Below are 13166 nucleotides of genomic sequence, written 5' to 3'. Positions count from 1 at the left end.
AACTTGAGTAATCCTGTAATTAGTCTATTGGCATTTTTTGGCTGACTGGATGTAGCTCATTTACATATACTGAGTGCCAATGAAAACGCAACACTTCGTTTTTCAAAAATAAAATTTATATTAGAAATGATAATCTTTCAAAATAAATTGTTCTTGAAAATTAGCCATTCTAACAATAGATCGATATCCAACAAAAATGTCTCATCGTCATCTTTCAGGCGCTATAGGTAAACGAAACATCCAATGTCGAATCATCAACTCGCAGTCCTAACAAAACATGTTACAACCCCGTTGTCCAGCGCAGTCTCGACAGCGCCGTGGAACTAATCATCCCGGACGTTTAATGTGATCTCAACGAATGTTGTTCCACTTGTCCCGCATATCAAACTCAAGCAGACTTTACGATATTGGTGGTTGTTTTCATCGTCTAAACCATGTCCAATCTGATGCAAAATTTTCTCGATCGGACCAAAATCGGGCAAAACACATGACTTTTGGCCAAGATGGGTGCCAAATGTCTATGCAACCACCACTGACGTTTTTTGGTACACAATGAATGATTTTTGGTCTACAGAATTCGATATTTACGCCTAACGGCCGTTTAGATCTCACTAAGGAAAGACTTTGGTGCTCTTTAACAATTTCTGCGCAAATGGCGCTTTCTTGAAATTGCTCCAAAGGATGTACCGTGACCACCATTGAACTCTCGTGACCTTTGAACACCCATCACAGTCAATATCGAATATGTTTTAGACCAAATGTATCGGTCTGGCTGAGCGTTTCTTGCTTTTTGTACCCCGGGATGTCGCTAATCATTAAATGATCCATTTTGGTTGAATTTGTCGATGCTTTGGGTTATTGTAGAGGCTACAACTTCAGTCTTCTTGTAATTGTATGCAGTGAAAGGCTTCATTGGATCATGCCCAAAACTGCTTGTCGCTGGTTGTCAGAAAGTCCTGGCATTTACTCAGATGTTTATTGCAGTTTCCTTACAATAAGGGCGGGAAAATTCATGACATTAGCCAAGCTTTAAATGACCAAATCGTGAAAATCGTGCGTAGGTTGAAAAGCGGTGAACTCGGTTTATGTTCGTTCAAAATAACCCTTACTTCGCATTTGTTCCGAAAATCACTCAACCGTAAAGTTGTCGTCACTTAGATTAAAAGTCATTTTACACCAACTATACAAAGTTCTAATATAAATAAAATAAATTTTTTTTTGAAAAACAAAGGTGTTGCGTTTTCATTGGCACTCAGTATAGTTTTGTAAATCTACTCACTATAATATCATTGTAAAAATAGGATTTCAAAAGGCCCTTGACTTTAGAATGTAAAGAAGGTAGCTGCTCGTGTAAGTATGTTTATTGATATTAAGCGTTGTTTTACTATACAGGAACTTATTTACTTGGAAAGATGACAAAATGAATTGACCAAGAGCAGACAATTCTTAAATTGCAGTTAAAGCTTTACATTCTTGAATTGTTTTTTTTAATTTCACATTAAACCGAAAACTATCTTGAACATGCTTTTGAATGAGTACAAACAGTTGGACCCCCCTCCCACATCTTTGGTTGAAACACCTTTTAAAAATGGCTGGATCTTGGTATGTTCCCAAAGGTAGTCTAGTGAATAGTTTATATGCATGAAATATTTGTCACTAGACATCAGGCAACCAATTATCGACCAATTTATGACTAAATATATCAAATTGCTTTATCAATAATTTCCCTTCAAAAGATTCATGGTTGACTCTTTTTGTGTACAATGTAATTGCATGGAAGATAAAGGATTACAAATTTTAGATTGAGTTGTAAAAGATTCAAAGATTCAAAGTTTTTATTATCCTCAGACACAACAGTGTACAAGAGGTCAAAATACATTCATACATAAATAGACGATATATCTATACAGGAATTACGATACAATTATGATAAGCATGTTTCTCTAACTCTATGGAAATTTATCCCTTTCCGAACCCATTGTTTAAAAAAATTTAATCAACGTGTGGTTAACTCTGATCTCAACAGATCATTGGATGATTTTAAGGGTCATGACCTTTTTAGCTAACTGGATGATTCAAAATATGCTATAACAGGTGTTAATGAAATTGACAACTTCGTGCAATGTGAAAGGCACCCGAAGGAGGTTTTCGATTAACAAAACAAGAAAATGTTTTTAATCATTAGAGAAACAGATTCTTACATATTTACTCGTGGATTATCGGAATTATGGAAATTTAAGTAAAATACCCCCCCCCCCCCCCCCATTCGTTACATAAATCATGGATCTGACCCTCATACCAGAGAGAGAAGATTGCCCCATTCAAACAACAAATTTTAAATTTATAATTAGCAAAAACATCAGAAATGTACAGATTTTGTTATATTGAAGGTCTATCTAAAATTTCATAATTAAAAAAAAAATGTCCTCAAAGTTGTTATTGACTGCCTTACACATTGCTATTGGATTTTTTAAAAGAAATTTAACTAGATAAACTAACGGAAATATAATTAGGAATACACTTTACATTCATAAACAAAAAAAAAGTTTCTATAGGCATAAGAATGTTTAAACTAAACTTTGTCAGATGAAAAGGTCCAATTTGGACGGCAAATTTCAGCTTTTTACTGCTCTGCTTGGCTATGAAAAATATAAAATAAACTATCGCACCAACCTTGCACCAAAAAGATTTTTTATCCGAGGTTTGATATGTATGAACTTGTCAAAATGTTAAAATTTCTAATTGGTGCAAGCATGGTGCGGTGGTCAAAATTTTGAAAAAACATCAAATTTTCGGTATTTTTGCTTATTTTCCCAATAATGACGTCATTTGCACGTACCATTGTGATGTCATTGAACCTTTTTTAGTTAAATAAAAACATTTTTTTTAAATCATTTACTCATATTCTAATAATTTATGGAGAAAAATCTGCTCTGTTCGAATTTTTATTATCTTGTAAATCTGGGGCCATTTTATGCCATTAAAGCCCCTACTCCGAGGCGGCTCGGACTTTAAAATTGATAATTTAACTATCTCGATTGGATAAATCCGATAATCCACTGGTACCAATGTAAGAATCTATATATATATAATATACGACAACAGGAGCTAACACACAATAAACAATCATGCACGTGATTCTCGTGACACATTCATGTGTATATACAGTCAGTCTCTATCATTTGGATTTAACACAATGTCATGATTATGTAAGTTTTTACATATGTATTCAAAAGTGAATAATTATAGATATTTGATAATGTTTTTTAAGAATCTACAAATATTACGATATAATTTTACATTGCAATATGACAGCATTCCAATCATTTTGATCTCTGATGGATTTGTATTGTAATAATGTGGGATAAATTTTTTGCGTAGGTCCACAATTTGTGGATATGTACAAGTAAACATATAATGATATTCGTTACCAATATTAAGGTTACATAAATGACAAATTCTATTTTGTTTAGGGATCTTTGCCCATCTTCCTGTCTCTATAGGAAATTTTAAATTTGAGCATCTTAGCTTACACATATATTATCTATCAGCTACAGTCAATCTAAGTAAATATGGTTCCAGTTTAAATTCATGTTTAAAAAGTCCATAAAATTCCCCCCGAGATGAGCTATTAATTTGCGAGAACCAATTTTGAATAAATTGGTCAGTCAAATTCTGTTTTAGTATAGACTTGAGAATATTGTTATCCATATACATTTGATCATTCCATATAAAACTAAGCCCTGTTTCATCAAAAATAGATTTAACATAAGAAATCCATTTAAAATGTCCTTGCTTACTCTCGTGAAGTTTAAACATAAGTCTATACAAAATACTAGATATTTTGTAACTACTGGATAAAAGGTTGTTCCAAAATAACGCCATTCTCAATTTAATGACAATTTCCATTGGAGAACGTCCAAGTTCTCCATATACCATATAGCTAGGAGTATTGTTTCTTAAATTGAGAATTCTCTTACAAAACTGCAAGTGTATTTTTTCTTTACCCTGTTTATTTTCAAATCCCCATACTTCACTTGAGTAAACAAGAATTGGAGTTATAAGTGAATCAAACAACTTTAATTGCAAATCTAATGGAATTGACAAATTTCTTATTTTCTGCAGTAAAGCATACAATGCTTTATTTGCCTGATCCAATAATTTCTTTTTAGCAGTACAAAAACTACCATTATAATTGAACATAACACCAAGATATGAATATGAATCTTGTACATCAATATTTTCACCATAAATATTAAATACAATTTTTGGTTTAAATTTTCTCTTGCTGAATATTACAATTTTTGTCTTGTTTGTATTAATACGAAGTTTCCATAAATTACAATATTGCCCAAACGCTAACAAGGCCTGTTGAAGACCTTCTTCTGTTTCAGACAGTAGTACAGTATCGTCTGCATACAAGATAATTAGGAGTTTAAGAAGACAAGACAATTCTTCTTCAAATTTTGCATAAAACTTTTCTAAACAATCGACATTGTTGTCCAACAAGAAACTTTCAAGGTCATTTAAAAATAATGAGAACAGGAAAGGAGACAAATTCTCTCCCTGTTTTACTCCTACATCACAACTGAAAAACGCTGAGACTTCGTCTCCTTTCCTTATGCATGTTTTAATATTTTGATACATATTATATATAACTTTAAAAATTTTACCCTGAATATTTGATTTTTGCATTTTTTGCCACAGTCCCATTCGCCAGACTGTTTCAAAGGCACTTTTAAAATCTACAAACGAACAAAACAGTTTTTTTCCTGCAGAAAAATATAGTGATATAAGGGCATGTAAAATGAATATATTGTCTACAGTTGAGAAGCCTTTTCTAAACCCTGCTTGGGCCTCAGAAATTAATTCAATTTCCTCTGATAATGTGTTAAGTCTACAATTCAATACGGCTGTAAATGTTTTACTAAGACAGGAGTTAAGAGTTATACCCCTGTATGCACTAGGATCTAATTTAGATCCTTTATTTTTGAAAATAGGAATCATTATTCCCATACCCCAGCTCTCAGGTACAAGACCCGTGTCTAAAATGATATTAAATAGCGAAATATATATAGGCATCATATCATCTAATGTGTTTTTAATATATTCATTTAGTATACCATCTTGACCGGCAGATTTGCCATTTTTTAACTTCTTTACAACATTTTTTATTTCATCAACAGTCATAGGATTATTCAATAATTCATTTAATTCTGGTGACATATCATTAAGGTTAACATCTATATCATTACTACAATCATCCATATCATTCATATTTAAGTCCTTAAAATAATTGTACAAAGAATCCATAGATATAATGTTTGGATCATCTTTACTCTTTTTATTAAAGTTATTCAAGATTTTCCAGAATTCCTTGCCATTTGTTTGTGCCGTATTTCTAATCTTGCTTTCAAGATTAAATTGATAGTCATTGTAAGCTTTATTTGTAATCTGCTTATATTGTTTGCTAAAGTCAAGTAATTTTTTATGATTTGTTTCATTTTTGTGTAAGTTGTATTGTTTTCTTGCTTTGTAAAATTTTTTTCTAGCATCGTAACACTGTTTTGTATACCATGGTTTCTGGTAAGTTCTTTGTGTTGTAGAACGTGGGTTTTTAACAAAAGTTTCGTTCGCAGATGATACGAGTATTTCGCCAATACTATCAACAACTTTGTCAATTTCGTGTTGAGTACAATGATCACTCGAGTGTAAAATGTGAAGGTCGTTTAGTATTGCCGATAACTGTTCTTTTTTGTTATGAACTGTATTGACAAACTGGTTTCGTTTGTTATCATGTCACCTTGTTTTTTGGTGTTTGGTCTGGCGTAACAGAGTTGTTATTATGTGACGTACTTTGTGATTTTAATGTAATGTGTATTGCGCTGTGCACATCAGATAACAGTGGATCAAACTGTTGTATTTCAAATTCTTTGACTAGTGTAAAAAGCTTTGACGATAACAATAAATAATCTACTACACTTGTATTTTTACATGTAGTTTTACCAACACCTTTATCTACACCAATACGGGAATTAGCAATATACATATTTAATTATTTACAGCAATTTAGTAATTTATACCCATAAGAATTAGGTTGACAACTACACTGTGTCACTCTTTGTAATGGAATATTATAAGACTTCAGATTTTCATAATCTAACATATATGAAATAATTTCGTTGTCAGTGTCTAGGTGAAAAAGATCTAATAGAGTTTCATCAGCTAATACAAAATCATTCAAAATGCCTGTCTTGGCATTAAAATCGCCAATAAGAGCCGTATGTACATCTGATACTTTCTTAAGAGACATCAATTCATTCTCAATTTTATCAAAAGCTTCTAAATTTGAATATTTCGAACCTTCAGGTGGTATATAAATACAGCCTACAATTACATCATTTTGCAAACCAAAAATGCTTTTTGCTACTTTCATCCACTGTACAAATTGACTTTCACTTGATAAAAATGTTAAACTTCTTTCTAAGCTTTTTTTGAAAATAACTGCTATACCACCCGATTTTTTACACTTTTTTTTCTATTTTTTGTTACACATGTATAACCTTTTGGGACATCTAGGACATCTAGATTATCAAGTTTGCTTTCTACAAATATTGAAATATCATAGTTTAGTATATTATCCGTAAATTCTTTAAATTTCAACTTAGATTTTAAACCACAAACATTCAAGTAAAATATATTAAGATCATTTTTCACACATTTATTGTTTTTATTAATATCTTTGTTGTCAATGTCACTACTCTGTCCTCTTGTACATCTGTATTATTACCATTTTGGTCCATTGCAGCAGAAGGTGGGGGATGTTGTCTGGTTGGCCTAGGATAGTAACGTTTGTTATCTATATATAGTCGATCTTCCTTTAGAACTGCCGTGTGTCCTTTAGCTCGGGCATCCTTCAGTATGGGAACTAGTTCTCGCCTCCGCTCAATTACTTCGATATGGTATTGTTCATGGACAACAAATTGCTTTTTGTTTTTTAGCTTTTGAATTGCAGCACTAAGCACTATATTTCTGTCTTTACGTCGCTCAAACTTAGCTACTATGCCCCTTGGACTCTTGTCCTGTTTTGGTTTAAGTCTATGGACAACATGAAAATTTATTTCCTCTTCTATTTGAATTTCACTCTTAATAAAATCTTTTAGAATTGCTTCAGTGTCCTCTTCTGGATTGTAATCATCGGGGACACCTTTAAAAATCAAGTTTTCCCTCATTGATCTTGACTGTTGTTCTATTACCTTCTCCTTTATTTGTCTATTTTCTTCAAATAGAAAGTAATTTTGTTCATCCATTTTCTGTACGCTGTTTGACATTACACTTAGCCCTTGATCAATGTTAATGATAGAGTTATTATGTGTCTTTATTTGTTCTTTCATATTAGAAACTTCACAGTCTATTTTCATGCAGTGTGCTTCCATGGAGACAACCCTTTTTAGTATGTCTTCTAGCATATCTAATTTTTGAAGTTTTTCTGTCACTTCACTCATAAATCTATTTAAGTCTGGATTTGTGTATGGTGATGGTGTTAATAGTGGCATGGTGGACGTAATAGCAGGCGGCAATTGTTGAGGATATTAACCCTGCATCATATTTGCTGGTGTAGTATGGGGTGCTGGTGGTTGAAAAGGTGTAAATGGATAGCCTGGGTAAGTCCCATACAATGTTTGGTGGGCAGCAGAATAAACATTACTGGTTAAAGGTGACTGGTTAGTTTCCTGGTTAGTTTGTGGTGTTGGAGCAAGCTGGGCTTTGTTCTTTACTCTTTGAGTTCTTTGACTTTTTTTGGTCAGCCATCTTTTTCTTTTTGTTTGAAAATGGCGAACCTTCTTCCTTTGTAGTACAGGCCTTCCAGGGGAGTATTATCGTACTGTTTTATGTACATGTTCGATGTGAGAACAACAAATGTGCGGGTAGGTGCGAAATATCTACAGTGAAACGGTGATTCTTTAAAATAAGGTTAAAAACATGGTTGGACATCTATCGAAGCTGGACCACTTGCACGCCCCTTTTGAATGAATCAAGGGTTGTGCAGCTTACTAGTTGTTGCGGCAGTCCATTCCAGATTCTGATGGTGTCTGGGAAAAACGAGTATCGATATACTTGAGTCCTGGCAAAAGGAACAAGGAATCGTTCTTTGTGCCCTCGTACTGTTGTTGTTACTGGCTGTAAGTTTATAGATGGTATAGCAATGAGTTTGTGCACTACCCTATAAAACATGATGACTTTACATTTAGCTCTTCTTTCCTGTAACGTATCCCAATTTAAAGTTTGTAGCATTGATGTTACACTGCTTGTTCTTCTATAATCATTCAGTACAAATCGTGCGCATCGTCGTTGTATGGCTTCTAATTTGTTTATATTGTCCTTAGTAGCTGGATCCCAGATGGTGCTAGAGTATTCCATGAGTGGTCTTACAAGCGTTTGATAGCATAAGGCTTTTGTTTCACTAGGACAGTTTTTGATGTTTCTTTGAAGAAAAGCTCTGGTCGAGTTAGCTTTCTTTGCGATGTTGTCTATATGTTTGTTCCAACTCAATGTTTTGTGTATAGAGAGGCCAAGATATTTCGCCGAGTCAACCTCTTCTAGGACATGGCCATGTATGGTGTAGTTCGCCTTAATCATGTTCCGTTTTGTTGTTACTCTTAGGAGTTGGCATTTTTGGGGGTGGAATATAATGGGATATAATGTTTGGATCATCTTTACTCTTTTTATTAAAGTTATTCAAGATTTTCCAGAATTCCTTGCCATTTGTTTGTGCCGTATTTCTAATCTTGCTTTCAAGATTAAATTGATAGTCATTGTAAGCTTTATTTGTAATCTGCTTATATTGTTTGCTAAAGTCAAGTAATTTTTTATGATTTGTTTCATTTTTGTGTAAGTTGTATTGTTTTCTTGCTTTGTAAAATTTTTTTCTAGCATCGTAACACTGTTTTGTATACCATGGTTTCTGGTAAGTTCTTTGTGTTGTAGAACGTGGGTTTTTAACAAAAGTTTCGTTCGCAGATGATACGAGTATTTCGCCAATACTATCAACAACTTTGTCAATTTCGTGTTGAGTACAATGATCACTCGAGTGTAAAATGTGAAGGTCGTTTAGTATTGCCGATAACTGTTCTTTTTTGTTATGAACTGTATTGACAAACTGGTTTCGTTTGTTATCATGTCACCTTGTTTTTTGGTGTTTGGTCTGGCGTAACAGAGTTGTTATTATGTGACGTACTTTGTGATTTTAATGTAATGTGTATTGCGCTGTGCACATCAGATAACAGTGGATCAAACTGTTGTATTTCAAATTCTTTGACTAGTGTAAAAAGCTTTGACGATAACAATAAATAATCTACTACACTTGTATTTTTACATGTAGTTTTACCAACACCTTTATCTACACCAATACGGGAATTAGCAATATACATATTTAATTATTTACAGCAATTTAGTAATTTATTCCCATAAGAATTAGGTTGACAACTACACTGTGTCACTCTTTGTAATGGAATATTATAAGACTTCAGATTTTCATAATCTAACATATATGAAATAATTTCGTTGTCAGTGTCTAGGTGAAAAAGATCTAATAGAGTTTCATCAGCTAATACAAAATCATTCAAAATGCCTGTCTTGGCATTAAAATCGCCAATAAGAGCCGTATGTACATCTGATACTTTCTTAAGAGACATCAATTCATTCTCAATTTTATCAAAAGCTTCTAAATTTGAATATTTCGAACCTTCAGGTGGTATATAAATACAGCCTACAATTACATCATTTTGCAAACCAAAAATGCTTTTTGCTACTTTCATCCACTGTACAAATTGACTTTCACTTGATAAAAATGTTAAACTTCTTTCTAAGCTTTTTTTGAAAATAACTGCTATACCACCCGATTTTTTACACTTTTTTTTCTATTTTTTGTTACACATGTATAACCTTTTGGGACATCTAGGACATCTAGATTATCAAGTTTGCTTTCTACAAATATTGAAATATCATAGTTTAGTATATTATCCGTAAATTCTTTAAATTTCAACTTAGATTTTAAACCACAAACATTCAAGTAAAATATATTAAGATCATTTTTCACACATTTATTGTTTTTATTAATATCTTTGTTGTCAATGTCACTACTCTGTCCTCTTGTACATCTGTATTATTACCATTTTGGTCCATTGCAGCAGAAGGTGGGGGATGTTGTCTGGTTGGCCTAGGATAGTAACGTTTGTTATCTATATATAGTCGATCTTCCTTTAGAACTGCCGTGTGTCCTTTAGCTCGGGCATCCTTCAGTATGGGAACTAGTTCTCGCCTCCGCTCAATTACTTCGATATGGTATTGTTCATGGACAACAAATTGCTTTTTGTTTTTTAGCTTTTGAATTGCAGCACTAAGCACTATATTTCTGTCTTTACGTCGCTCAAACTTAGCTACTATGCCCCTTGGACTCTTGTCCTGTTTTGGTTTAAGTCTATGGACAACATGAAAATTTATTTCCTCTTCTATTTGAATTTCACTCTTAATAAAATCTTTTAGAATTGCTTCAGTGTCCTCTTCTGGATTGTAATCATCGGGGACACCTTTAAAAATCAAGTTTTCCCTCATTGATCTTGACTGTTGTTCTATTACCTTCTCCTTTATTTGTCTATTTTCTTCAAATAGAAAGTAATTTTGTTCATCCATTTTCTGTACGCTGTTTGACATTACACTTAGCCCTTGATCAATGTTAATGATAGAGTTATTATGTGTCTTTATTTGTTCTTTCATATTAGAAACTTCACAGTCTATTTTCATGCAGTGTGCTTCCATGGAGACAACCCTTTTTAGTATGTCTTCTAGCATATCTAATTTTTGAAGTTTTTCTGTCACTTCACTCATAAATCTATTTAAGTCTGGATTTGTGTATGGTGATGGTGTTAATAGTGGCATGGTGGACGTAATAGCAGGCGGCAATTGTTGAGGATATTAACCCTGCATCATATTTGCTGGTGTAGTATGGGGTGCTGGTGGTTGAAAAGGTGTAAATGGATAGCCTGGGTAAGTCCCATACAATGTTTGGTGGGCAGCAGAATAAACATTACTGGTTAAAGGTGACTGGTTAGTTTCCTGGTTAGTTTGTGGTGTTGGAGCAAGCTGGGCTTTGTTCTTTACTCTTTGAGTTCTTTGACTTTTTTTGGTCAGCCATCTTTTTCTTTTTGTTTGAAAATGGCGAACCTTCTTCCTTTGTAGTACAGGCCTTCCAGGGGAGTATTATCGTACTGTTTTATGTACATGTTCGATGTGAGAACAACAAATGTGCGGGTAGGTGCGAAATATCTACAGTGAAACGGTGATTCTTTAAAATAAGGTTAAAAACATGGTTGGACATCTATCGAAGCTGGACCACTTGCACGCCCCTTTTGAATGAATCAAGGGTTGTGCAGCTTACTAGTTGTTGCGGCAGTCCATTCCAGATTCTGATGGTGTCTGGGAAAAACGAGTATCGATATACTTGAGTCCTGGCAAAAGGAACAAGGAATCGTTCTTTGTGCCCTCGTACTGTTGTTGTTACTGGCTGTAAGTTTATAGATGGTATAGCAATGAGTTTGTGCACTACCCTATAAAACATGATGACTTTACATTTAGCTCTTCTTTCCTGTAACGTATCCCAATTTAAAGTTTGTAGCATTGATGTTACACTGCTTGTTCTTCTATAATCATTCAGTACAAATCGTGCGCATCGTCGTTGTATGGCTTCTAATTTGTTTATATTGTCCTTAGTAGCTGGATCCCAGATGGTGCTAGAGTATTCCATGAGTGGTCTTACAAGCGTTTGATAGCATAAGGCTTTTGTTTCACTAGGACAGTTTTTGATGTTTCTTTGAAGAAAAGCTCTGGTCGAGTTAGCTTTCTTTGCGATGTTGTCTATATGTTTGTTCCAACTCAATGTTTTGTGTATAGAGAGGCCAAGATATTTCGCCGAGTCAACCTCTTCTAGGACATGGCCATGTATGGTGTAGTTCGCCTTAATCATGTTCCGTTTTGTTGTTACTCTTAGGAGTTGGCATTTTTGGGGGTGGAATATAATGGGATATAATGTTTGGATCATCTTTACTCTTTTTATTAAAGTTATTCAAGATTTTCCAGAATTCCTTGCCATTTGTTTGTGCCGTATTTCTAATCTTGCTTTCAAGATTAAATTGATAGTCATTGTAAGCTTTATTTGTAATCTGCTTATATTGTTTGCTAAAGTCAAGTAATTTTTTATGATTTGTTTCATTTTTGTGTAAGTTGTATTGTTTTCTTGCTTTGTAAAATTTTTTTCTAGCATCGTAACACTGTTTTGTATACCATGGTTTCTGGTAAGTTCTTTGTGTTGTAGAACGTGGGTTTTTAACAAAAGTTTCGTTCGCAGATGATACGAGTATTTCGCCAATACTATCAACAACTTTGTCAATTTCGTGTTGAGTACAATGATCACTCGAGTGTAAAATGTGAAGGTCGTTTAGTATTGCCGATAACTGTTCTTTTTTGTTATGAACTGTATTGACAAACTGGTTTCGTTTGTTATCATGTCACCTTGTTTTTTGGTGTTTGGTCTGGCGTAACAGAGTTGTTATTATGTGACGTACTTTGTGATTTTAATGTAATGTGTATTGCGCTGTGCACATCAGATAACAGTGGATCAAACTGTTGTATTTCAAATTCTTTGACTAGTGTAAAAAGCTTTGACGATAACAATAAATAATCTACTACACTTGTATTTTTACATGTAGTTTTACCAACACCTTTATCTACACCAATACGGGAATTAGCAATATACATATTTAATTATTTACAGCAATTTAGTAATTTATACCCATAAGAATTAGGTTGACAACTACACTGTGTCACTCTTTGTAATGGAATATTATAAGACTTCAGATTTTCATAATCTAACATATATGAAATAATTTCGTTGTCAGTGTCTAGGTGAAAAAGATCTAATAGAGTTTCATCAGCTAATACAAAATCATTCAAAATGCCTGTCTTGGCATTAAAATCGCCAATAAGAGCCGTATGTACATCTGATACTTTCTTAAGAGACATCAATTCATTCTCAATTTTATCAAAAGCTTCTAAATTTGAATATTTCGAACCTTCAGGTGGTATATAAATACAGCCTACAATTACATCAT

This window comes from Mytilus trossulus, chromosome 1 (genome assembly GCF_036588685.1).
Source record: "Mytilus trossulus isolate FHL-02 chromosome 1, PNRI_Mtr1.1.1.hap1, whole genome shotgun sequence".
NCBI classification, from domain to species: domain Eukaryota; kingdom Metazoa; phylum Mollusca; class Bivalvia; order Mytilida; family Mytilidae; genus Mytilus; species Mytilus trossulus.
This window is presented reverse-complemented; position numbering follows the sequence as displayed.